The sequence below is a fragment of the Salmo salar genome, chromosome ssa28 (assembly GCF_905237065.1).
Source record: "Salmo salar chromosome ssa28, Ssal_v3.1, whole genome shotgun sequence".
In the NCBI taxonomy this organism is placed as follows: domain Eukaryota; kingdom Metazoa; phylum Chordata; class Actinopteri; order Salmoniformes; family Salmonidae; genus Salmo; species Salmo salar.
Genome location: NC_059469.1, coordinates 31,714,654 through 31,738,792, shown reverse-complemented (window position 1 = coordinate 31,738,792; position 24,139 = coordinate 31,714,654). Strand labels below are relative to the sequence as shown.

The following is a 24,139-nucleotide window of genomic DNA, read 5'->3' as shown; positions in this document are numbered from 1 at the left end:
GATGAATGTGCAAGTTGAGATACTGGGGTGCAAAGGAGCAAGATAAATAAATAAATACAGTATGGGGATGAGGTAGGTAGATAGATGGGCTGTTTACAGATGGGCTATGTACAGGTGCAGTGATCTGTGAGCTGCTCTGACAGCTGGTGCTTAAAGCTAGTGAGGGAGATATGAGTCTCCAGCTTCAGTGATTTTTGCAGTTCGTTCCAGTCATTGGCAGCAGAGAACTGGAAGGAGAGGCGGCCAAAGGAGGAATTGGCTTTGGGGGTGACCAGTGAGATATACCTGCTGGAGCGCGTGCTACGGATGGGTGCTGCTATGGTGACCAGTAAGCTGAGATTAGGCGGGGCTTTACCTAGCAGAGACTTGTAGATGACCTGGAGCCAGTGGGTTTGGCGACGAGTATGAAGCGAAAGCCAGCCAACGAGAGCATTCAGGTCGCAGTGGTGGGTAGTATATGGGGCTTTGGTGACAAAACTGATGGCACTGTGATAGACTGCATCCAGTTTGTTGAGTAGAGTGTTGGAGGCTATTTTGTAAATGACATCGCCGAAGTTGAGGATCGGTAGGATGGTCAGTTTTACAAGGGTATGTTTGGCAGCATGAGTGAAGGATGCTTTGTTGTGAAATAGGAAGCCGATTCTAGATTTAATTTTGGATTGGAGATGTTTAATGTGAGTCTGGAAGGAGAGTTTACAGTCTAACCAGACACCTAGGTATTTGTAGTTGTCCACGTATTCTAAGTCAGAACCGTCCAGAGTAGTGATGCTGGACGGGCGGGCAGGTGCTGGCAACGATCGGTTAAAGAGCATGCATTTAGTTTTACTTGTATTTAAGAGCAGTTGGAGGCCACGGAGGGAGAGTTGTATGGCATTGAAGCTCAAATCAATTAAAGGATAAATGAATGCCCACAAACATTTGGACCGTACAGTATTAAGTTCTCGGAGAGGAAGAAAACATGGAGATTGGGAAAAAAGTGCAGTTGGAAAGAACAGTGGGAATAACACACATTGTGGAGGAGAGAGAAAGGGAAGAGGAGAGAGAAGGTTAGGAGAGAGAAAGGGAAGAGGAGAGAGAAAGGGAAGAAGAGAGAAAGAGAAGAAGAGAGAGAAAGAGAAGAAGAGAGAGAAAGGGAAGAACAGAGAGAGAAAGAGAAGAAGAGAGAGAAAGAGAAGAAGAGAGAGAAAGCGAAGAAGAGAGAGAAAGAGAAGAAAAGAGAGAAAGAGAAGAACAGAGAGAGAAAGAGAAGAAGAGAGAGAAAGGGAAGAAGAGAGAGAAAGAGAAGAAGAGAGAGAAAGGGAAGAACAGAGAGAAAGAGAAGAAGAGAGAGAAAGAGAAGAAGAGAGAGAAAGGGAAGAAGAGAGAGAAAGAGAAGAAGAGAGAGAAAGGGAAGAACAGAGAGAACGGGAAGAAGAGAGAGAAAGAGAAGAAGAGAGAGAAAGAGAAGAAGAGAGAGAAAGAGAAGAAGAGAGAGAAAGAGAAGAAGAGAGAGAAAGAGAAGAAAAGAGAGAAAGGGAAGAACAGAGAGAAAGAGAAGAAGAGAGAGAAAGAGAAGAAGAGAGAGAAAGAGAAGAAGAGAGAGAAAGAGAAGAAGAGAGAGAAAGAGAAGAAGGTTGCTATAGAAAGAGAGAGAGAGAGATGAGGGAAAGGAAATGCAGTGGTGGAAAAAGTACCCAATTGTTGTACTTGAGCAAAAGTAAAGATACCTTAATAGAAAAGTTAAAGTCACCCAGTAAAATACTTCTTGAGTAAAAATCTAAAAGTGTTTGTTTTAAAATATACTTAAATATCAAAAGTAAAAGTAAAAATTATTTCAAATTCCTTGCGTTAAGCAAATCAGACGGCACCATTTTCTTGTTTGTTTTTTATTTATGGATAGCCAGGGTCACACTCCAACACTCAGACATCCTTTGCAAACGAAGCATGTGTTTAGTTAGTCCGCCAGATCAGAGGCAGTTGGGATGACCAGGGATGTTCTCTTGATAAGTGCGTGAATTGCACAATTTTCCAGCCCTGCTAAGCATTCAAAAGTAAACGAGTACTTTTGGGTGACAGAGAAATTCGATGGAGTAAAGAGTACATTATTTTCTTTAGTAATCTAGTAATAATGTAGTAATAATAAAGTAAAGTACAGATGCCCCTAAAAAAACTACTTAAGTAATACTTTAAAGTATTTTCACTTAAATACTTTTACACCACTGAGGAAATGGGAAGGGAGAAAGAGAATGGTATAGCAAGACAGAGACATGGAAAAACAGAGTGATAGAAAAGTGATAGAGAAGGAGAAGGATGGAGAGAAGTCCCCCCTCCTTGTTAGTGACTGTAGATGTGCGTTTCTCTCCTTGGGTAGACATGTCAGCAGCAACGGGGACAAGCTGTTCTCCCAGCTGATAAATATTCTGGCACTCCGTGTCTGACAGCCCGAGTTGGCCACGCAGGGATAGGGATGGACAGGCAGCATGGCCCGCCGTGTATGTGTGTGAATGAGGGGGGAGATGGTGTGTGTGTGTGTGAATGAAGGGGGAGATGCGGGGAGATGGTGAGTGTGTGTGTGTGTGAATGAGGGGGGAGATGGTGTGTGTGTGTGTGTGTGTGTGAATTAGGGGGAGATGGTGTGTGTGTGTGTGTGTGTGTGAATGAGGGGGGAGATGGTGAGTGTGTGAATGAGGGGGGAGATGGTGAGTGTGTGAATGAGGGGGGAGATGGTGTGAGTGTGTGTGTGTGAATGAGGGGGGAGATGCGGGGAGATGGTGAGTGTGTGTGTGTGTGAATGAGGGGGGAGATGGTGTGTGTGTGTGTGTGTTTGAATGAGGGGGAGATGGTGTGTGTGTGTGTGTGTGAATGAGGGGGAGATGGTGAGTGTGTGTGTGTGTGAATGAGGGGGGAGATGGTGTGTGTGTGTGTGTGTGTGTGTGAATGAGGGGGAGATGGTGAGTGTGTGTGTGTGTGAATGAGGGGGAGATGGTGTGTGTGTGTGTGTGTGAATGAGGGGGAGATGGGTGTGTGTGTGTGTGTGTGTGTGTGTGTGTGTGTGTGTGTGTGTGTGTGTGTGTGTGTGTGTGTGTGTGTGTGTGTGTGTGTGAATGAGGGGGAGATGGTGTGTGTGTGTGTGTGTGTGAATGAGGGGGAGATGGTGTGTGTGTGTGTGTGTGTGTGTGTGTGAATGAGAGGCCTTCACCCCTCCACTAGGCCTTCACCCCTCCACTAGACCTTCACCCCTCCACTAGATCTTCACCCCTCCACTAGGTCTTCACCCCTCCACTAGACCTTCACCCCTCCACTAGACCTTCACCCCTCCACTAGATCTTCACCCCTCCACTAGATCTTCACCCCTCCACTAGACCTTCACCCCTCCACTAGACCTTTACCCCTCCACTAGGCCTTCACCCCTCCACTAGACCTTCACCCCTCCACTAGATCTTCACCCCTCTACTAGGCCTTCACCCCTCCACTAGGCCTTCACCCCTCCACTAGACCTTCACCCCTCCACTAGATCTTCACCCCTCCACTAGATCTTCACCCCTCCACTAGACCTTCACCCCTCCACTAGACCTTCACCCCTCCACTAGATCTTCACCCCTCCACTAGACCTTCACCCCTCCACTAGACCTTCACCCCTCCACTAGATCTTCACCCCTCCACTAGGCCTTCACCCCTCCACTAGACTTTTACCCCTCCACTAGGCCTTCACCCCTCCACTAGACCTTCACCCCTCCACTAGATCTTCACCCCTCCACTAGACCTTCACCCCTCCACTAGAACTTCACCCCTCCACTAGACCTTCACCCCTCCACTAGACCTTCACCCCTCCACTAGATCTTCACCCCTCCACTAGACCTTCACCCCTCCACTAGATCTTCACCCCTCCACTAGACCTTCACCCCTCCACTAGAACTTCACCCCTCCACTAGACCTTCACCCCTCCACTAGACCTTCACCCCTCCACTAGACCTTCACCCCTCCACTAGATCTTCACCCCTCCACTAGACCTTCACCCCTCCACTAGATCTTCACCCCTCCACTAGACCTTCACCCCTCCACTAGAACTTCACCCCTCCACTAGACCTTCACCCCTCCACTAGACCTTCACCCCTCCACTAGATCTTCACCCCTCCACTAGACCTTCACCCCTCCACTAGACCTTCACCCCTCCACTAGGTCTTCACCCCTCCACTAGACCTTCACCCCTCCACTAGATCTTCACCCCTCCACTAGACCTTCACCCCTCCACTAGACCTTCACCCCTCCACTAGACCTTCACCCCTCCACTAGTCCTTCACCCCTCCACTACAACTTCACCCCTCCACTAGACCTTCACCCCTCCACTAGACCTTCACCCCTCCACTAGAACTTCACCCCTCCACTAGACCTTCACCCCTCCACTAGAACTTCACCCCTCCACTAGAACTTCACCCCTCCACTATTCCTTCACCCCTCCACTATACCTTCACCCCTCCACTAGATCTTCACCCCTCCACTAGTCCTTCACCCCTCCACTAGACCTTCACCCCTCCACTAGACCTTCACCCCTCCACTAGAACTTCACCCCTCCACTAGAACTTCACCCCTCCACTATTCCTTCACCCCTCCACTATACCTTCACCCCTCCACTAGATCTTCACCCCTCCACTATTCCTTCACCCCTCCACTATTCCTTCACCCCTCCACTAGATCTTCACCCCTCCACTAGTCCTTCACCCCTGCACTAGACCTTCACCCCTCCACTAGAACTTCACCCCTCCACTAGTCCTTCACCCCTCCACTAGTCCTTCACCCCTGCACTAGACCTTCACCCCTCAACTAGTCCTTCACCCCTCTACTAGACCTTCACCCCTCCACTAGACCCGTCCAGTCTGTGTACCTTCACCCCTCCACTAGACCAGTACAGTTTGTGAAACTATACCTTCACCCCTCCACTAGACCAGTCCAGTCTGTGTACCTTCACCCCTCCACTAGACCAGTCCAGTCTGTGTACCTTCACCCCTCCACTAGACCAGTCCAGTCTGTGTAACTTCACCCCTCCACTAGACCAGTCCAGTCTGTGTACCTTCACCCCTCCACTAGACCAGTCCAGTCTGTGTACCTTCACCCCTCCACTAGACCAGTCCAGTCTGTGTAACTTCACCCCTCCACTAGGGCTGGGAATTGAAACATGTTGGCTCACTATTTCAAAATAAAAAATGAAATGGAGTGTTTTTGCTACGGTAGGTAGCATTAAATAGCGCTAGTTAGCTGTACCTGCCCTAAAACCTATCCTATAGCTTGTTCTCCCTCTTCTTTTCAAATAGTCAGCAAACATGTTTTCAACACTTTTATTTCCCTGACTGATCAAAACCCGTTTTCTCATGCTCTCTCGTCTCTCTGCAGCAGGCATACAGTGACTAATATGTTTGGAACATCAAATCGCAATAAAATCAAAGTATTAAATCGCAATTCATATAGAGTCGTGAGAATAGTGAGAATCGCAATACATGTCGTATCGTGAGAATCGCAATACATATAGAATTCTGAGAATCGTGACAATCGCAAAACATATAGAATTGTTACAATCGCAAAACATGTAGAATCGTGAGAAATAAGTATCGTGAATATATATAACAGGTGAATATATATATATATATATATATATATATATATATATATATATATATATATATATATATATATATATATATACAGTGGGGAGAACAAGTATTTGATACACTGCCGATTTTGCAGGTTTTCCTACTTACAAAGCATGTAGAGGTCTGTAATTATTATCATAGGTACACTTCAACTATGATAAAAATTACAGACCTCTACATGCTTTGTAAGTAGGAAAACCTGCAAAATCGGCAGTGTATCAAATACTTGTTCTCCCTACTGTATAGAGAGAGCGAGATAGAGATGAGAAGGGAGAGAAAGGATAAGGGAGAGAGCAAGAGAGAAAATAGTCTGCATGCCTGCCTGCTTGCCTGCCAGCTGACATGCACTCACTCCTTCCTTTCCCTCCCTACATCCATCCCTGTCTCCCTCAAAAGAAAGTGTCCACCAAATGAGAAGTGAGGGATATTTATAGAAAGATAAGATGAAGGAGGGATGGTGCCTCTGGTTTGATGGACATTGGGAACTAGGTTTCTTATTTATCTCTCTCTCTGCTTTGTTCCTTCTTCCATCACAGTCTGTTCTCATAGTCCACTAATGTCTGGAGTCTGTTCCCCTAGTCCTCTAATATCTGGAGTCTGTTCCCCTAGTCCACTAATATCTGGAGTCTGGTCCCCTAGTCCACTAATATCTGGAGTCTGTTCCCCTAGTCCACTAATATCTGGAGTCTGTTCCCCTAGTCCACTAATATCTGGAGTCTGTTCCCCTAGTCCACTAATATCTGGAGTCTGTTCCCCTAGTCCACTAATATCTGGAGTCTGTTCCCCTAGTCCACTAATATCTGGAGTCTGTTCCCCTAGTCCACTAATATCTGGAGTCTGTTCCCCTAGTCCACTAATATCTGGAGTCTGTTCCCCTAGTCCACTAATATCTGGAGTCTGTTCCCCTAGTCCACTAATATCTGGAGTCTGTTCCCCTAGTCCTCTAATATCTGGAGTCTGTTCCCCTAGTCCACTAATATCTGGAGTCTGTTCCCCTAGTCCACTAATATCTGGAGTCTGTTCCCCTTGTCCACTAATATCTGGAGTCTGTTCCCCTAGTCCACTAATATCTGGAGTCTATTCCCCTAGTCCACTAATATCTGGAGTCTGTTCCCCTAGTCCACTAATATCTGGAGTCTGTTCCCCTAGTCCACTAATATCTGGAGTCTGTTCCCCTAGTCCACTAATATCTGGAGTCTGTTCCCCTAGTCCACTAATATCTGGAGTCTGTTCCCCTAGTCCACTAATATCTGGAGTCTGTTCCCCTAGTCCACTAATATCTGGAGTCTGTTCCCCTAGTCCACTAATATCTGGAGTCTGTTCCCCTAGTCCACTAATATCTGGAGTATGTTCCCCTAGTCCACTAATGTCTGGAGTCTGTTCCCTAGTCCACTAATATCTGGAGTCTGTTCCCTTAGTCCACTAATATCTGGAGTCTGTTCCCCTAGTCCACTAATATCTGGAATCTGCTCCCCTAGTCCACTAATATCTGGAGTCTGTTCCCCTAGTCCACTAATATCTGAAATCTGTTCCCCTAGTCCACTAATATCTGGAGTCTGTTCCCCTAGTCCACTAATATCTGGAGTCTGTTCCCCTAGTCCACTAATATCTGGAGTCTGTTCCCCTAGTCCACTAATATCTGGAGTCTGTTCCCCTAGTCCACTAATATCTGGAGTCTGTTCCCCTAGTCCACTAATATCTGGAGTCTGTTCCCCTAGTCCACTAATATCTGGAGTCTGTTACCCTAGTCCACTATTAATGTAACGGGTTATCATCCCTACTGCCTCTGATTTGGCGGACTCACTAAACACAAATAATGCATTTGTAAATGATGTAGAAAATTGTGTCTTCTGGTTTGCTTAATATAAGGTATTTGATGTATAGCGTTTACGTTTAACTTTTTCTCAAGTATGACAATTATGTACTTTTTCCACCACTGTACTTAATTAAGTACATTGAAAAACTAGATACTTATAGACTTTTATTCAAGTGATGTTTCCCTTGGTGACTTTTACTAGAGTAATTTACTATTAAAGTGACTTTACCTCTACTCAAGTAAAATTATTGAGTACTTTTTCCACCACTGTCAACGCGGCTCCGGTACACGTCCTCTGTTCATTTGAATGTGTTGACATTTGGATAAATTGCTTGAGCAGCGCTGAGAATTCAAAAAGTATGAAAGCCAACGGTGCAATATTCTAGAACACTGCTGTGTCTACCCATACACGTTTTGCACTATGATAGACACTTTACTCTGTCTCTGTCTCTCTCTCTCTCTCTCTCTCTCTCTCTCTCTCTCTCTCTCTCTCTCTCTCTCTCTCACTCTCATTCTCACTCTCACTCTCTCACTCTCTCACTCTCTCTCGCGCTTTCCTGCGCCACAGTCCCTGCTAACCATACACATACTAAGCAGTTATGACACTTTTGTAGCTTCGATGTTGAAAAACAAAATGTCCACAACCTGTCAACCTCTTTACATATGACCGGGATAATGTGTATATGGAAAAAAAATATCCCATGAACTGACAAAAAGAAAGAGTACTGCCTGATAAGATGCTGTCATCATGCTAGGGGTTCCCCTTGGGCTATAACACACACACACACACACACACACACACACACACACACACACACACACACACACACACACACACACACACACACACACACACACACACACACACAGAGAGAAACTGACAGACGGGTGGGCGGACTTACACAAACATGTCTTCATGAGTCTCCTCCCCTCAATGCCTCTAGCGTTGTCCACAACAACAGAATGCGTGATGGCAAGGCAACGATATTTTCATCATTAAACTCATTACAACACTATTGCTCATTTTGTAAAGGTCTCTGGTGAAGAAATAGCAGCTAATTTGCCTAATTGACTATGACCGGCTGTCAACAGTAAATTGTGTTGAGTTGTGTGAGGGACCTTCGTGGGAAGTTAGGGCCCAGGCATTGTGATGTGTTTGGGAGGTGTTTAGACTTGCAAAGCATTGTGAGATTTTGGGCCTTAGGTTGTGTGTTTTGGAGATATTTAGACTCATATTTTTATGGGCCTCTTGTTCTCATTTTCTCCTATGAGATTATGTCTGTGTTTTCTGATGTATCTTCATGTTTTCATTCTCTTTCTTTATAAATGAACTGGAGTGAAGTTTAACTGCTTGTTAAACCTGTGTGTGTGTGTGTGTGTGCTGTGTGTGTGTGTGTGTGTGCGTGTGCGTGCGTGCGCGGGCGCGCGTGTGTGCGTGCGCGTGTGCGTGTGTGTATGTGTATGTGTATGTGTATGTATGTGTGTGTGTGTGTGTGTGTGTGTGTGTGTGTGTGTGTGTGTGTGTGTGTGTGTGTGTGCGTGTGTGTGTGCGTGTGTGCGTGTGTGCTTGCGCGTCAGTACGTGTCTGTTCGTTTGTATGGAGGTGGGAAGGCAGGTTAGACTGCTTTTCAAAACACTACCATTCTCTCAGGCTATCAATGAAAAATGTATAAGAGAGAGATGGACCTGAAAGTATTGTGGCTGGAGAGACAACTGTACTCAGGATAGAGCAGGAGAACATGAGAGAGATTTAGGAAGAGAGAGAGAGAGATTTAGGGAGAGAGAGAGCAAGAAAGAGAGAGAGATGGAGAGATGAGAAGATGGAAAGGGAGAGAGAAGGGGAGAGAGAGAGAAGAAGTGGCATGGAAAAAGAGGAGGAGAAAAACAATAGAGGAGGGTGATTGAGAGAGCTATGATGTTCTCGCCATCTTGTTCTCTCTCTTCCTGGTAGTGGTCAAGTGTTGAGATAGGTGTTGAGATAATGTCTAAAGGCTGATACGTAGTGGTCAGGTGAGATAATGTCTGGAGGCAGATACGTAGTGGTCATGTGTTGAGATAATGTCTGGAGGCAGATACGTAGTGGTCAGGTGAGATAATGTCTGGAGGCAGATACGTAGTGGTCATGTGTTGAGATAATGTCTGGAGGCAGATACGTAGTGGTCATGTGTTGAGATAATGTCTGGAGGCAGATACGTAGTGGTCATGTGTTGAGATAATGTCTGGAGGCAGATACGTAGTGGTCAGGTGAGATAATGTCTGGAGGCAGATACGTAGTGGTCATGTGTTGAGATAATGTCTGGAGGCAGATACGTAGTGGTCATGTGTTGAGATAATGTCTGGAGGCAGATACGTAGTGGTCAGGTGAGATAATGTCTGGAGGCAGATACGTAGTGGTCAGGTGTTGAGATAATGTCTGGAGGCAGATACGTAGTGGTCATGTGTTGAGATAATGTCTGGAGGCAGATACGTAGTGGTCAGGTGTTGAGATAATGTCTGGAGGCAGATACGTAGTGGTCATGTGTTGAGATAATGTCTGGAGGCAGATACGTAGTGGTCATGTGTTGAGATAATGTCTGGAGGCTGATACGTAGTGGTCATGTGTTGAGATAATGTCTGGAGGCAGATACGTAGTGGTCAGGTGAGATAATGTCTGGAGGCAGATACGTAGTGGTCAGGTGTTGAGATAATGTCTGGAGGCAGATACGTAGTGGTCATGTGTTGAGATAATGTCTGGAGGCTGATACGTAGTGGTCAGGTGTTGAGATAATGTCTGGAGGCAGATACGTAGTGGTCAGGTGAGATAATGTCTGGAGGCAGATACGTAGTGGTCATGTGTTGAGATAATGTCTGGAGGCAGATACGTAGTGGTCAGGTGTTGAGATAATGTCTGGAGGCTGATACGTAGTGGTCATGTGTAGAGATAATGTCTGGAGGCAGATACGTAGTGGTCAGGTGAGATAATGTCTGGAGGCAGATACGTAGTGGTCACCAGGTATGTGTATTCTAGTCAGTTTATTAGCTCCACACACTGCAAAACGTGATATGCACTGCAAGATATTTTACTGTGATCTTCATATTTAGGTAAACTATCTTGAAAGATATATTGACATAAGATAAATTACTTGTATTAAGCCTTTTTAGGTCAAAATAAGCAATAAGCAAAACTAATGATGTTAGATAACTTAGCTTGGTACGAAAGAACAAGAAACAAACAAACATTTTAAGTGAATTATTATCACTCAATATAAGATATTTAGGCTTGCTTAGATCTCACAGAAACACGCACACGTCAGGTTATGATAATGTTAGCTAAAATGCCAAAATGCTAACTAGCTAGCCATTTCACACCGGTTATACACCCGTGTGTGTTTCTGTGTGTGTGTGTGTGTGTGTGTGTGTGTGTGTGTGTGTGTGTGTGTGTGTGTGTGTGTGTGTGTGTGTGTGTGTGTGTGTGTGTGTGTGTATTTGTGTGTGCATTTGTGTGTTTATGTGTTTCTGTGTCTGTGTGTCAAAATTTAAGTGTCAGCTATTTCCAGAACACCATCGTTATCGCTGTCTTCAAGTGTCCCAGTCTGTTAATATGGTATTGAGCCTATACAGTCCCTTTAATATGGCAATGTCCCTGTAAAGTCCCTGTAATATGGTACTGTCCCTTTAATATGGCAATGTCCCTGTAAAGTCCCTGTAATATGGTAATGAGCATGTGCAGTCCCTGTAATATGGTAATGTCCCTTTAATATGGTAATGTCCCTGTAAAGTCACTGTAATATGGTAATGTCCCTGTGCAGTTCCTTTAATATGGTAATGTCCCTGTGCAGTCCCTGTAATATGGTAATGTCCCTGTGCAGTCCCTTTAATATGGTAATGTCCCTGTGCAGTCACTGTAATATGGTAATGTCCCTGTAAAGTCCCTGTAATATGGTAATGTCCCTGTGCAGTCACTGTAATATGGTAATGTCCCTGTAAAGTCCCTGTAATATGGTAATGTCCCTGTAAAGTCACTGTAATATGGTAATGTCCCTGTGCAGTCCCTGTAATATGGTAATGTCCCTGTGCAGTCCCTTTAATATGGTAATGTCCCTGTGCAGTCCCTTTAATATGGTAATGTCCCTGTGCAGTCCCTGTAATATGGTAATGTCCCTGTGCAGTCCCTGTAATATGGTAATGTCCCTGTGCAGTCCCTTTAATATGGTAATGTCCCTGTGCAGTCCCTGTAATATGGTAATGTCCCTGTGCAGTCCCTTTAATATGGTAATGTCCCTGTGCAGTCCCTTTAATATGGTAATGTCCCTGTGCAGTCCCTTTAATATGGTAATGTCCCTGTGCAGTCCCTGTAATATGGTAATGTCCCTGTGCAGTCCCTGTAATATGGTAATGTCCCTGTGCAGTCCCTGTAATATGGTAATGTCCCTGTGCAGTCCCTTTAATATGGTAATGTCCCTGTGCAGTCCCTTTAATATGGTAATGTCCCTGTGCAGTCCCTTTAATATGGTAATGTCCCTGTGCAGTCCCTTTAATATGGTAATGTCCCTGTAATATGGTAATGTCCCTGTAATATGGTAATGTCCCTGTAATATGGTAATGTCCCTGTGCAGTCCCTGTAATATGGTAATGTCCCTGTGCAGTCCCTGTAATATGGTAATGTCCCTGTGCAGTCCCTGTAATATGGTAATAGTCCAGTGCTTTGGGTTTGACTTTCTGTAACGTGTCTCTCATACCCATCGGCTCTCTAAATACACTTCATCCCGATAGAACAACAGGCAGGCTGTACCTAAATGTTTACTGCACTGACTTCATCTGTGTTTAGGTTAGAGTTCAGATGAAGGGATCATAAGGGTGCATGTTGGTGTCTTATTGTTTATCTTCTTAAGGATCGGACCCTTTTTTTGGGGGGGTTCTTCAATTTTCACCTAAAATGACATACCCAAATCTAACTGCCTGTAGCTCAGGGACCTGAAGCAAGGATATGCATTTTCTTGAAAGGAAACACTTTGAAGTTTGTGGAAATGTGAAATGAATGTAGGAGAATATAATACATTAGATCTGTCAAAATATAATACAAAGAAAAAAAACAAATATATATATTTTTTGTTTTTTGTACCATCATCTTTGAAATACAACTGAAAAGCCATAATGTATTATTCCAGCCCAGGCGCAATGTGGATTCTTTCACTGTAATAGCTACTGTAAATTGGACAGTGCAGTTTCTGCACATATCAGATATGTCTGTGTCCTGGGATTTTTTTGTTTGTTTCTTACAACCTCATGCTAATCACATTAGCCTATGTTGGCTCAACCATCCCGCATAGAGGATATCATTCAGAGATACAGGGATCTTACAAAACAGATATGATTACACACACACACACACACACACACACACACACACACACACACACACACACACACACACACACACACACACACACACACACACACACACACACACACACACACACACACACACACATACTTGCCAGTCACACACACACACACACACACACACACACACGCCCCACGCACAAACACACACACACACACACACACGCCCCACGCACAAACACACACAAAAACACACACTCATAACTCTGTTCCCAGTTTGAGTTCCCAGCCATGACTGCCCAAATCATATTTTAATTTAATTCAGAATTAAATCAAGGGAACAATCCAACAGCCTCTCTCTCAGCAGCAGTATGTAGGCCAAAGCCAGGGGCTGTTATTTGACAATAAACCCAAGAGGAGCAACACAGAGGGGGCTTTGATTTCAGTAATCCCCCCTTGCCTGGGTGACCCAGAGCTATCTCTCTCTCTCATGGTTCCCTCTCTCCGTCTCTTTCTCCTCTTTATCTATCCCCCTCTCTCTACCTCTACCTTCTCTCTCTCTCTCTCATTCTCTCTCTCTCTCTCTGTCTCTCTTTTCACCTCTCTCTCTCTCTCCCTCTCTCTCTCCTCCTGGGTTGTGTCTACTCATAGAAAAATGTGGGTTCCTCAAGAGTTGTTTTGGAAGGGTGATGTTTCTATGTGGAACCATATTGACCCAAAGAACCCTTTGAGCCTTTCAATGGCCGTTCCGGTTTATCTAATCTGTTGTGCTATTACATGTTATATATGACTACGACCAATGATGGTGTCTTGTGAAAGACTCATGTACAGTATGGCCAATTGAGAACGGTAGTAGTTCTCTCTTCTCTCCTCAGGGAGCCCCAGCTGTTCCAGAGCTAGCAGACCTGATTCGACTTGTTAATAAACACGATACTAAAACCTATTGAATGTAACAATATAACACGGCTATTAAACCAGAATAAAAAACCTTGTATAGTTCTACAAATAACCTTTGAGATTGAGAAAGGTTCTTACCATTCTCCACAAAGAACCATAAAAAGGGGTTCTATACAGCACCAATAAGGGTTGTAACCATAGCATAAACATTTTATTGTGCTATATAGAACATTTTGTTAATAGTTTTTTTATAGAACCTTACGAAAGGGTTCTTTATAGCACCTCAGGAAAGGGTTCTTTATAGAACCTCAGGAAAGGGTTCTTTATAGAACCTCAGGAAAGGGTTCTTTATAGAACTGTAGGAAAGGGTTCTTTATAGCACCTCAGGAAAGGGTTCTTTATAGAACTGTAGGAAAGGGTTCTTTATAGCACCTCAGGAAAGGGTTCTTTATAGAACTGTAGGAAAGGGTTCTTTATAGAACTGTAGGAAAGGGTTCTTTATAGAACCTTAGGAAATAGTTCTTTATAGCACCTTAGGAAATGGTTGTTTATAGAACCTTAGGAAATTGTTCTTTATAGAACCTTAGGAAAGGGTTCTTTATAGAACCTTAGGAAATGGTTCTTTATAGAACCTTAGGAAAGGGTTCATTATAGAACCTTTGGAAAGGGTTATTTATAGAACCTTATGTGTGTGTAACCTTTATTTAACTAGGCAAGTCACTTATTAAGAACAAATTCTTATTTACAATGACGGCCTACCCTGGCCAAACCTGGGCCAATTGTGCACTGCCCTGTGGGACTCCCAATAACGGCAGTATGTGATACAGCCTGGACTCAAACCAGGGACTGTAATGATTCCTCTTGCACTGAGATGCAGTGCCTTAGACCGCTGTGCCACTCGGGAGCAAATTGCCCCAAGCCCCAGGCCTCAGGCTTCACCTCCTCTCCTCTTTTCTCCTCCTTTCCTCTCCTCTCCATGACCGTTCCCATCTCCACTCTTAAGAGGGAGGGGGGAGAGGAGCGGAGATAGAGAGAAGTGGTTGTAGGCTGCCAGGATGAAGGGATGGATGAGAAGAATAATGAAAGGAGGGAGGGAGGGAGGGAGGGAGGGAGGGAGGGAGGGAGGGAGGGAGGGAGGGAGGGAGGGAGGGAGGGAGGGAGGGAGGGAGGGAGGGAGGGAGGGAGGGAGGGAGGGAGGGAGGGAGGGACTTCTTGGGCTGGATAGAGGGATAAAGTGAGGAATGTAAAAGAGACTAAGAGTGAACCTCAGAGGTGCCTCCAGGCATTTTAAAGTGTTATGGAGCCAGGGATGGGACAGCATACAATCTGCTGGGTTTACTGAGGACAACCCTATGTGTGTGTCTGTTTACTGCCTATAATGTTTCGTCTATAATACAGTTGAAGTAGGAAGTTTACATATACTTGGAGTGTTTAAAAGTCATTTTTCAACCACTCCACAATTTATTTTTGTTAACAAATAATAGTTTTGGCAAGTCGGTTAGGACATCTACTTTGTGCATGACACAAGTCATTTTTCCAAAAAGAGTTACAGATTATTTAACTTATAATTCACTGTATCACAATTCCAGTGGGTCAGAAATTATGACCATTGTTATGTTTGGAGGAAAAAGGGGGAGGCTTGCAAGCCGAAGAACACCATCCCAACCATGAAGAACGGGGGTGGCAGCATCATGTTGTGGGGGTGCTTTGCTGCAGGAGGGAGTGGTGCACTTCACAAAATAGATGGCATCAAGAAGAAGGAAAATGATGTGGGTATATTGAAGAAACATCTCAAGACATCAGTCAAGAAGTTAGCTTGGTCGCAAATGGGTCTTCGAAATGGACAATGATCCCAAGCATACTTCCAAAGTTGTGGCAAAATGGCTTAAGGACAACAAAGTCAAGGTATTGAAGTGGCAATCACAAAGCCCTGACCTCAAGCCTATAGAAAATGTGTAGGCAGAACTGAAAAGGTGTGTGTGAGCAAGGAGGCCTACAAACCTGACTCATTTACACCAGCTCTGTCAGTTTGATTGGGCCAAAATTCACCCAACTTATTGTGGGAAGCTTGTGGAAGGCTACATGAAACATTTGACACAAGTTGCACAATTTAAAGGCAATGCTACCAAGTACTAATTGAGTGTATGTAAACTTCTAACCCACTGGGAATGTGATGAAAGAAATGAAAGCTGAAATAAATCCTTCTCTCTACTATTATTCTGACATTTCACATTCTTAAAATAAAGTGGTGATTCTAACTGACCTAAGACAGGGGATCTATACTAGGATTAAATGTCAGGAATTGTGAAAAACTGAGTTTAAATGTATTTGGCTGAGGTGTATGTAAACTTCCAACATCAGCAGTATATAAATGATTTTTGTGAGGACCTTAACATTTTGGATGAAAGTACTGTGCAGTATCTTTGCTTGTCAGGGCCTTGAACGATGTTGGAATTAGATGTTACACAATAATAATGGCAGAGAGTGGTCTTTGTCACATTCATACAAGCAGGCAAACATGTGACCAGAGTGAGCTAGAAGAATAGACTACAGCCTCTATTATAAAAAACAAAAAACATAATGAATTCATGTAGCCGTCCATTTTTGTGTGTTGCCATTCTTTTCCAGTTTCTGGAAGGCTCATTATTTCATGGTTCCTTTTTGTTCTGGCCGACAGGCTGGGAGCCATATCCTGTTGTACAGTATGACTGGATTTATTCACTGCAGCGGTGGAGATCTGTACTGTACTGTACTACACACTAGGCTTGTCACCATACCAACATTTTACAGACAATATGATAGCAGGCGTAGTATCGTGATACTATGGTGGAACAAAATCCATGGCCTGGCAGCCTGTTCGCCCCGTCCCCCCGGACGCTTGTTCACGTTTTCTAAACGCTCTCCAAAAACCGCTCACTGGAATTCACACTTCTTCTCAATACAACGCACTGAATTTTAACGTCACACTGATAGAATACTGCATAGAATGGCTGATTTGCTTATATTTGCAAAAGGCCTAGCTGTGATTTGGCTGGAGGAATGGGAGGAAGGAATAAGCAGTACATCAGTGGAGGCTGCTGAAGGGAGGACGGCTCATAATAATGGCTGGAACGGCACAAATGGAATGGCATTCAAACACCTAGAAACCGTGTTTGATACTATTCCACTGATAACGCTCCAGACATTACCACGAGCCCGTCCTCCCCAATGAAGGTGCCACCAACCTCCTGTGATATACAGCTGAAGTCAGAAGTTTACATACACTTAGGCTGGAGTCATCAAAACTTGTTTTTCAACCACTCCACAAATTTCTTGTTAACAAACTATAGTTTTGGCAAGTTAGTTAGGATATCTACTTTGTGCATGACACAAGTAATTTTTCCAACAATTGTTTACAGACAGATTATTTCACTTACAATTCACTGTATCACAATTCCAATGGGTCAGAAGTTTACATACACTAAGTTGACTGTGCCTTTAAACAGCTTGGACAATTCCAGAAAATAATGCCATGGCTTTAGAAGCTTCTGATAGGCTAATTGACATTGTTTGAGTCAATTGGAGGTGTACCTGTGGATGTATGTCAGGGCTTACCTTTAAACTCAGTGCCTCTTTGCTTGACATTATGGGAAAATCAAAAGAAATCAGCCAAGACCTCAGAAAACAAATTGTAGACCTCCACAAGTCTGGTTCATCCTGCTACCATAGATAGTCAGGCTTATTGAGGTAGTATGTACATGTAGGTATGGTTAAAGTGACTATACATGTATTATAAACAGAGAGTAGCAGCAGCGTAAAAAGAGGGGTTGACGGGTGGTGGGCCACAATGCAGATAGCCCGGTTGGCCAATGAGCGGGAGCACTGGTTGGTCGGGCCAATTGTGGTAGTATGTACATGAATGTATAGTTAAAGTGACGATGCATATAAGATAAACAGAGAGTAGCAGCAGCGTAAAAAGAGGGGTTTGGGGGGGGCACACAATGCAAATAGTCCGGGTAACCATTTGGTTACCTGTTCAGGAGTCTTATGGCTTGGGGGTAAAAACTGTTTAGAAGCCTTTTTGTCCTAGACTTGGCACTCCAGTACCGCTTCCCATGCGGTAGTAGAGAGAACAGTCTGTGACTGGGGTGGCTGGAGTCTTTGACAATTTTTAGGGCCTTCTTCAGACACCGCCTAGTGTAGAGGTCCTGGATGGCAGGCAGCTTTGCCCCAGTGATGTACTGGGCCGTACGCACTACCCACTGAAGTGCCTTGCGGTTGGAGGCGGAGCAATTGCCGAACCAGGCAGTGATGCAACCGGTCAGGATGCTCTCGATGTTGCAGCTGTAGAACCTTTTGAGGATCTCAGGACCCATGCCAAATCTTTTTAGTTTCCTGAGTGGGAATAGGCTTTGTCGAACCCTCTTCACGACTGTCTTGGTGTGTTTGGACCATTCTAGTTTGTTGTTGATGTGGATACCAAGGAACTTGAAGCTCTCAACCTGCTCCACTACAGCCCCGTGCGATGAGAATGGGGGCATGCTCGGTGCTCCTTTTCCTGTAGTCCACAATCATCTCCTTAGTCTTGGTTACGTTGAGGGATAGGATGATATTCCGGAACCACCCGGCCAGGTCTCTGACCTCTTCCCTATAGGCTGTATCGTTGTTGTCTGTGATCAGGCCTACCACTGTTGAGTCGTCTGCAAACTTAATGATGGTGTTGGAGTCGTGCCTGGCCATGCAGTCGTGGGTGAATAGGGAGTACAGGAGGGGACTGAGCACGCACCCCTGGGGAGCTCCATCGTTGAGGATCAGCGTGGCAGATGTGTTGCTACCTTGTGGTGGCTAATTTCTGCATTACCAAATGAGGAGAGTTACAAACTTCACACACCAGTCAGAGTTATACTTAAACTACATCTTTAATAATTAGAGCTTTGCAAAAGCACTTGACTTTCAATGATGCGCCATCTCTAATGAACCATTGAAAGTGACAACACAAAGGTACAAAGATCTTTTATAGCCAAGATACACCCCTCTCAACGTACATGACGAACCACAGATCTTAGGAACAGTTCACAAAGAAAGACTTTTACTTGAGAGAGGAGCATCCCATAGCCAAACAGCATTCGCTATAAATTATCGTTCAGTTTGGTCCCTAAGACGAGGTTCTATTCCCGTTCCTGGTACTTCATAGCACAAAAACACAATTTCATCCAATGGCATAAATCAATTGACAACTCTAGATACTCCCATCTCAAGTAAACCCCCTCTTGACTCCACTCCTGGACAAGCTCACTGAGGGGAGTGAGCCTCTAGGTCATACACTATCCCAAGATAAGTGCAACATCAGAGGGGACATACAATGGTTCCAGACACTGTCATACACCTTCCCCCAATGCCAAAGGAGGGAGTGACTTGCACACAGACATTGTGGAGACAAGTAATTGGTTCCCCATTAATCACGCCATCCCTTCACATGGTTTAACAGATACATTCACATATGAAGACAATGTTCCATCCTGTCCTCTTCCCTTTCTGATATTCTGAATAGCACCAGGGATATGTGAAAGACAAGCCTGACCTCTCCCCTCTCTGGGCCCTAAGTGACTGAGCCCCAGCTGAGGAAAGAAGTCAGGCTTCCAACACCAGAGTCCAAAGGGATACATTCTGATTAATCCGCCACAGCCTACCCTCACCACCTGGCGGCGGCCTGTCAGGAAGTCCAGGATCCCGTTGCAGAGGGAGGTGTTTAGTCCCAGGATCCTTAGCTTAGTGATGAGCTTTGAGGGTACTATGTTGTTGAACACTGAGCTGTAGTCAATGAATAGCATTCTCACATAGGTGTTCCTTTTGTCCAGGTGGGAAAGGGCAGTGTGGAGTGCAATAGAGATTGCATCATCTGTGGATCTGTTTGGGCGGTATGCAAATTGGAGTGGGTCTAGGGTTTCTGGGATAATGGTGTTGATGTGAGCCATTACCAGCCTTTCAAAGCACTTCATGGCTACGGACGTGAGTGCTACGGGTCTGTAGTCATTTAGGCAGGTTGCCTTTGTGTTCTTGGGCACAGGGACTATGGTGGTCTGCTTGAAACATGTTGGTATTACAGACTCAATCAGGGACATGTTGAAACGAGAAAACGCTGCATAAGGAGTGGAGAAAGCACTGTATAATGATCTGTATGCCGTTGTGTCAGTCAGGGGAACAACACTGCATGATGATCTGTGTGTCAGTCAGGGGAACAACACTGCATGATGATCTGTGAGTCAGTCAGGGGAAAAGCACTGTGTTAAACCTACACTAACATATCTAGATGAAGCATTGATTGTAGACTATTCCATGCCTCTGGTGCACAAGAAGAGAAGACAGTCTTGCCTAATACTGTGAATGTCCTGGGGACTAGTGGCTGTTGTTTAAATGTAACTGAATTTATCAATAAAACTGACTTCATAAACATTTCATGACAGACACCAGTATGTTCTTTAGATCGGTAGGGATGGAAAAAGTTGGTAGTAACATATGAAAAGGTACTACGGTATTCTAAAATGTTGGTATCACAAGAATAATGACGTTTTGGTACCATGATATTACCGTGGCACTGGTATACCGTGCAACATTACTACACACACACACCACTACATACTCACACACACTACTATACACTCACACACACACACAAACACACAGAGAGCCTGTTTAATGTAGAACTACTCACAGTAGGGTAATACGTGATATATTCTTTGTGTATGTTGTGTGTGTGTGTGTGTGTGTGTGTGTGTGTGTGTGTGTGTGTGTGTGTGTGTGTGTGTGTGTGTGTGTGTGTGTGTGTGTGTGTGAGTGCGTGAGGGTGTGCGTGAGTGCGTGAGTGTCTGTGGTTGTGTGTAGTTGTGTGCAGTTTGAATCAATCAATCAATGAAATGGCATTTATAAAGCCCTTTTTACATGTATCAGCAGTTGACACAAAGTGCATATTCTGAAACCCAGCCCTTGGCTAAAACCCCAGGCTGAACTGTGAGGTTCAAGAGAGGTGTGACAAAGTGAGGAAGAGACTGCTCTTATCAGCCTCAGATCAAACACTAAGCTATCAGAGAGAGATGGAGGGAGGGAGGGAGGGAGGGAGGGAGGGAGGGAGGGAGGGAGAGAGGGAAAGAGGGGAGGGAGAGAGAGAGAGAGAGGGAGAGGGAGGAGATAGTGGGGGGAGGGAAAGGGGGAGGAGAGAGAGAGAGATGGGGAGGTAGAAAGACAGAGAGAAAAGCGGGATGGAGGGGAGAGGGAAGGGGGAGGGAGAGAGAGATGGGGAGGTAGAGAGACAGAGATTAAAGCGGAGGGAGGGAGGGGAGAGGGAAGGAGGGAGGGAGAGAGAGATGGGGAGGTCAATTGACAGATAGAAAGGCGGAGGGAGGGGAGAGGGAAGGAGGGAGGAAGAGAGAGAGATGGGGAGGTAAAGAGAGAAGCAAAGGAAGGGAGGGGAGAGAGGAGGGAGGGAGAGAGGCACAGGTAGGGAGGGGAGAGGGAAGGACGGAGTGAGAGAGAAATGAGAAGAAAGTGTTCAAGCAGGAGATGGCGAGAGAGAATGAGAGATTGTATGAAAAAGAGAGAGTGAAAGTGAATGATAGACAGAGAGAGAAAATAAATGGTTTTGAATTGAGTCGCTGCAGTCTGTGCAAGGCCAGTGGATTGATGAAAGTCGGTGTGGGGTAAAGTCACCCTTATCTCTGCCAAGTTTCAGTACTACACATTTACTACACAGTACAATTGTACAGTCATCCATAATATCTGTCTCTATACTGCCAATACACAGTCACTATTACTGTTTCTACTGTGTTTCTACGTGTTTCTTCTGCATCATCTGTGTTTCTACTGTGTTTCTTCTGCATCATCTGTGTTTCTTCTGTGTTTCTAGTGTGTTTCTTCGGTATCTATTGTGTTTCTCTGTTTCTACTGTGTTTCTACTGTGTGTCTGTGTTTCTACTGTGTTTCAACTGTGTTTCTACTGTGTTTCTTCAGTATCTATTGTGTTTCTCTGTTTCTACAGTGTTTCTACTGTGTCTGTGTTTCTACTGTGTTTCAACTGTGTTTCTACTGTGTGTCTGTGTTTCTACTGTGTTTCTGTTTCTACTGTGTTTCTACTGTGTGTCTGTGTTTCTACTGTGTTTCTGTTTCTACTGTGTTTCTACTGTGTTTCCATTGTGTTTCTACTTCTACTGTGTTTCTACTGTGTTTCTACTGTATCATCTGTGTTTCTACTGTGTTTCTACTGTGTTTCTACTGTGTTTCTTCAGTATCTATTATGTTTCTCTGTTTCTACTGTGTTTCTACTGTGATTCTACCGCGTGTCTGTGTTTCTATTGTGTTTTTACTGTGTTTCTGTTTCTACTGTGTTTCTACTGTGTGTCTGCTTCTACTGTGTTTCTACTGTGTTTCTACTTCTACTATGTTTCTATTGTGTTTCTACTGTGTTTCTGTTTCTTTCTACTGTGTTTCTACTGTGTTTATAGTGTATGTCTGTGTTTCTACTGTGTTTCTGTGTCTCTACCATCCTCTGCCCATTCACCAGTGCTCTGTGTGTGTATGTGTGTACTCGGTGTGTGTACTCGGTGTGTGTCCATGTGTACCTTCACGTACAGACAGAGGTGATGATCATTAGCTGATATCGACACAGCTTAAAGATAAGGTCCGAACACACAACGTATCCCCGTGTGAATTCACAAACTAACTCTCTCTCTCTCGTTCTCGCCCCTCTCTCTCCCCCTCTCTGTCTTTCATGCGTGTAGGAGAGAATAAATGCTGAGTGTGAGAGAGAGGAGCGTTAGACACCAGTGGACATCATCTTTCCAGACCAAGGCCTTCTGGGATTGCTGCTGTCGGCAGATACAACAAGGTAGGACTCACCTTCATCTCCTTCACACACACACACACACACACACACACACACACACACACACACACACACACACACACACACACACACACACACACACACACACACACACACACACACATACACATACACACACACACACACACACATTACAACCCATTATGCATTACAACTATAAACAACTGATTGACAAACTTGCGTTAGAACGCATTACTGTCAACGTCTATCGACAAGGTGTTTTCAGGACACAGCCCTCACACTGATCATGTCTTTGAAACTTGCAGATTTAATCTGACTGTTAAAAAGAGTACTAAAAGCTATGTGAACAGTCTGCGTGGAAGCCTATGAAATGTTTGTTATACTATTACAAATAATATTAGTGGATGTATGACGTGAACAGTGGAGGCTGGTGAGGGGAGGACGTCTCGTAATAATGGCTGGAATGGAGCAAACGGAATGGCATCAAACACAAGGAAACCAAGGAAACCATGTGTTTGATGTATTTGATACTATTCTACTGATTCCGCTCCAGCCATTACCACGAGCCCTTCCTCCCCAATTAAGATGCCACCAACCTCCTGTGGAAGCGAATAGTTGATTATGTTTGTAATAGTTAGTGGAAGGGTTGGTGGAGTAACTGATTAGATGTAATCAGATTTTCTTTTTAAACTATCTAACTGTAATCCATTACATTAACACCTAAAGTATTTTTTATTTGATTACAGATACTTTTGAAAAATGTTATGATTACTTCTTGGATTACTTTTAAATTCAGAAAGGATGTTTATAAAAAATATATTATGACACTTTTCTGTTTTACCTGGTTAGTTGATGTGTTGACTCTTCCTGATTACTGTTCTCTCCATGGGAGACCAAAGGTTATTCATGTATGTTTTTGTGTATGTTTGTGTGTGTGGGTGTGCTTGTGTGTGTGTGTGAAAGAGAGATTAATATGAGTGGAGATTGCGAGACATGGCAGTACCACTCAGGAGAGATCTCACAATGATCAAGCCAGAGCCAGAGAACCCAGAGAACCCAGAAAACCCAGAGAACCCAGAAAACCAGAAAACTGGGTTGGAGGCAGCGGGGGTCCATGGGACTGTTTAGGCCTAGATATGTGTGTGTGCTTGAAGGACTTTAAAATCTGGCAGAAATATGCATGCCGAAGCTTGGGGATCTTCTTGGAAGAATCTCCCTCCCTCCCTCTCGCTCATCCCTCCCTCCCTCCCTCCCTCCCTCCCTCCCTCCCTCCCTCCCTCCCTCCCTCCCTCCTCCTTATCTCCTCTCTATCTCCAAAAGCAGTTCTAAAAAATGGCTGAATTGGTGACATTGTAAAAATATATATGTTTTAGCTCCAGAGCTCCAGAGTTGGAGGGATCTGAGAGAGTTAGTACACAGGCCAAGTGTTGCTTTCTGTGGGTAGAGGAAGCAGCAGAGAGGACCTCAGATCCACGACATAGGCACTCTCAGGAAGACTGAGAAGGATAAACAAGAAGATAGATATGGTAGGGTTTGCATAGGACACAGATACTTTATTGTGTTGAATGTATTTACACAAAATATAAATAATATCTCTATATTGTTTGGTAGTCTACTTTGCTATGAATCAAACCTATCAAAATA

At 44.4% G+C, this 24,139-nt stretch overlaps 1 pseudogene; it reads left to right on the top strand.

The window, feature by feature from the left end:
• The window catches only part of LOC106589866 (RNA binding protein fox-1 homolog 3-like), an 891,320-nt pseudogene that overhangs the window by 126,279 nt on the left and 740,902 nt on the right, over positions 1–24,139 (top strand).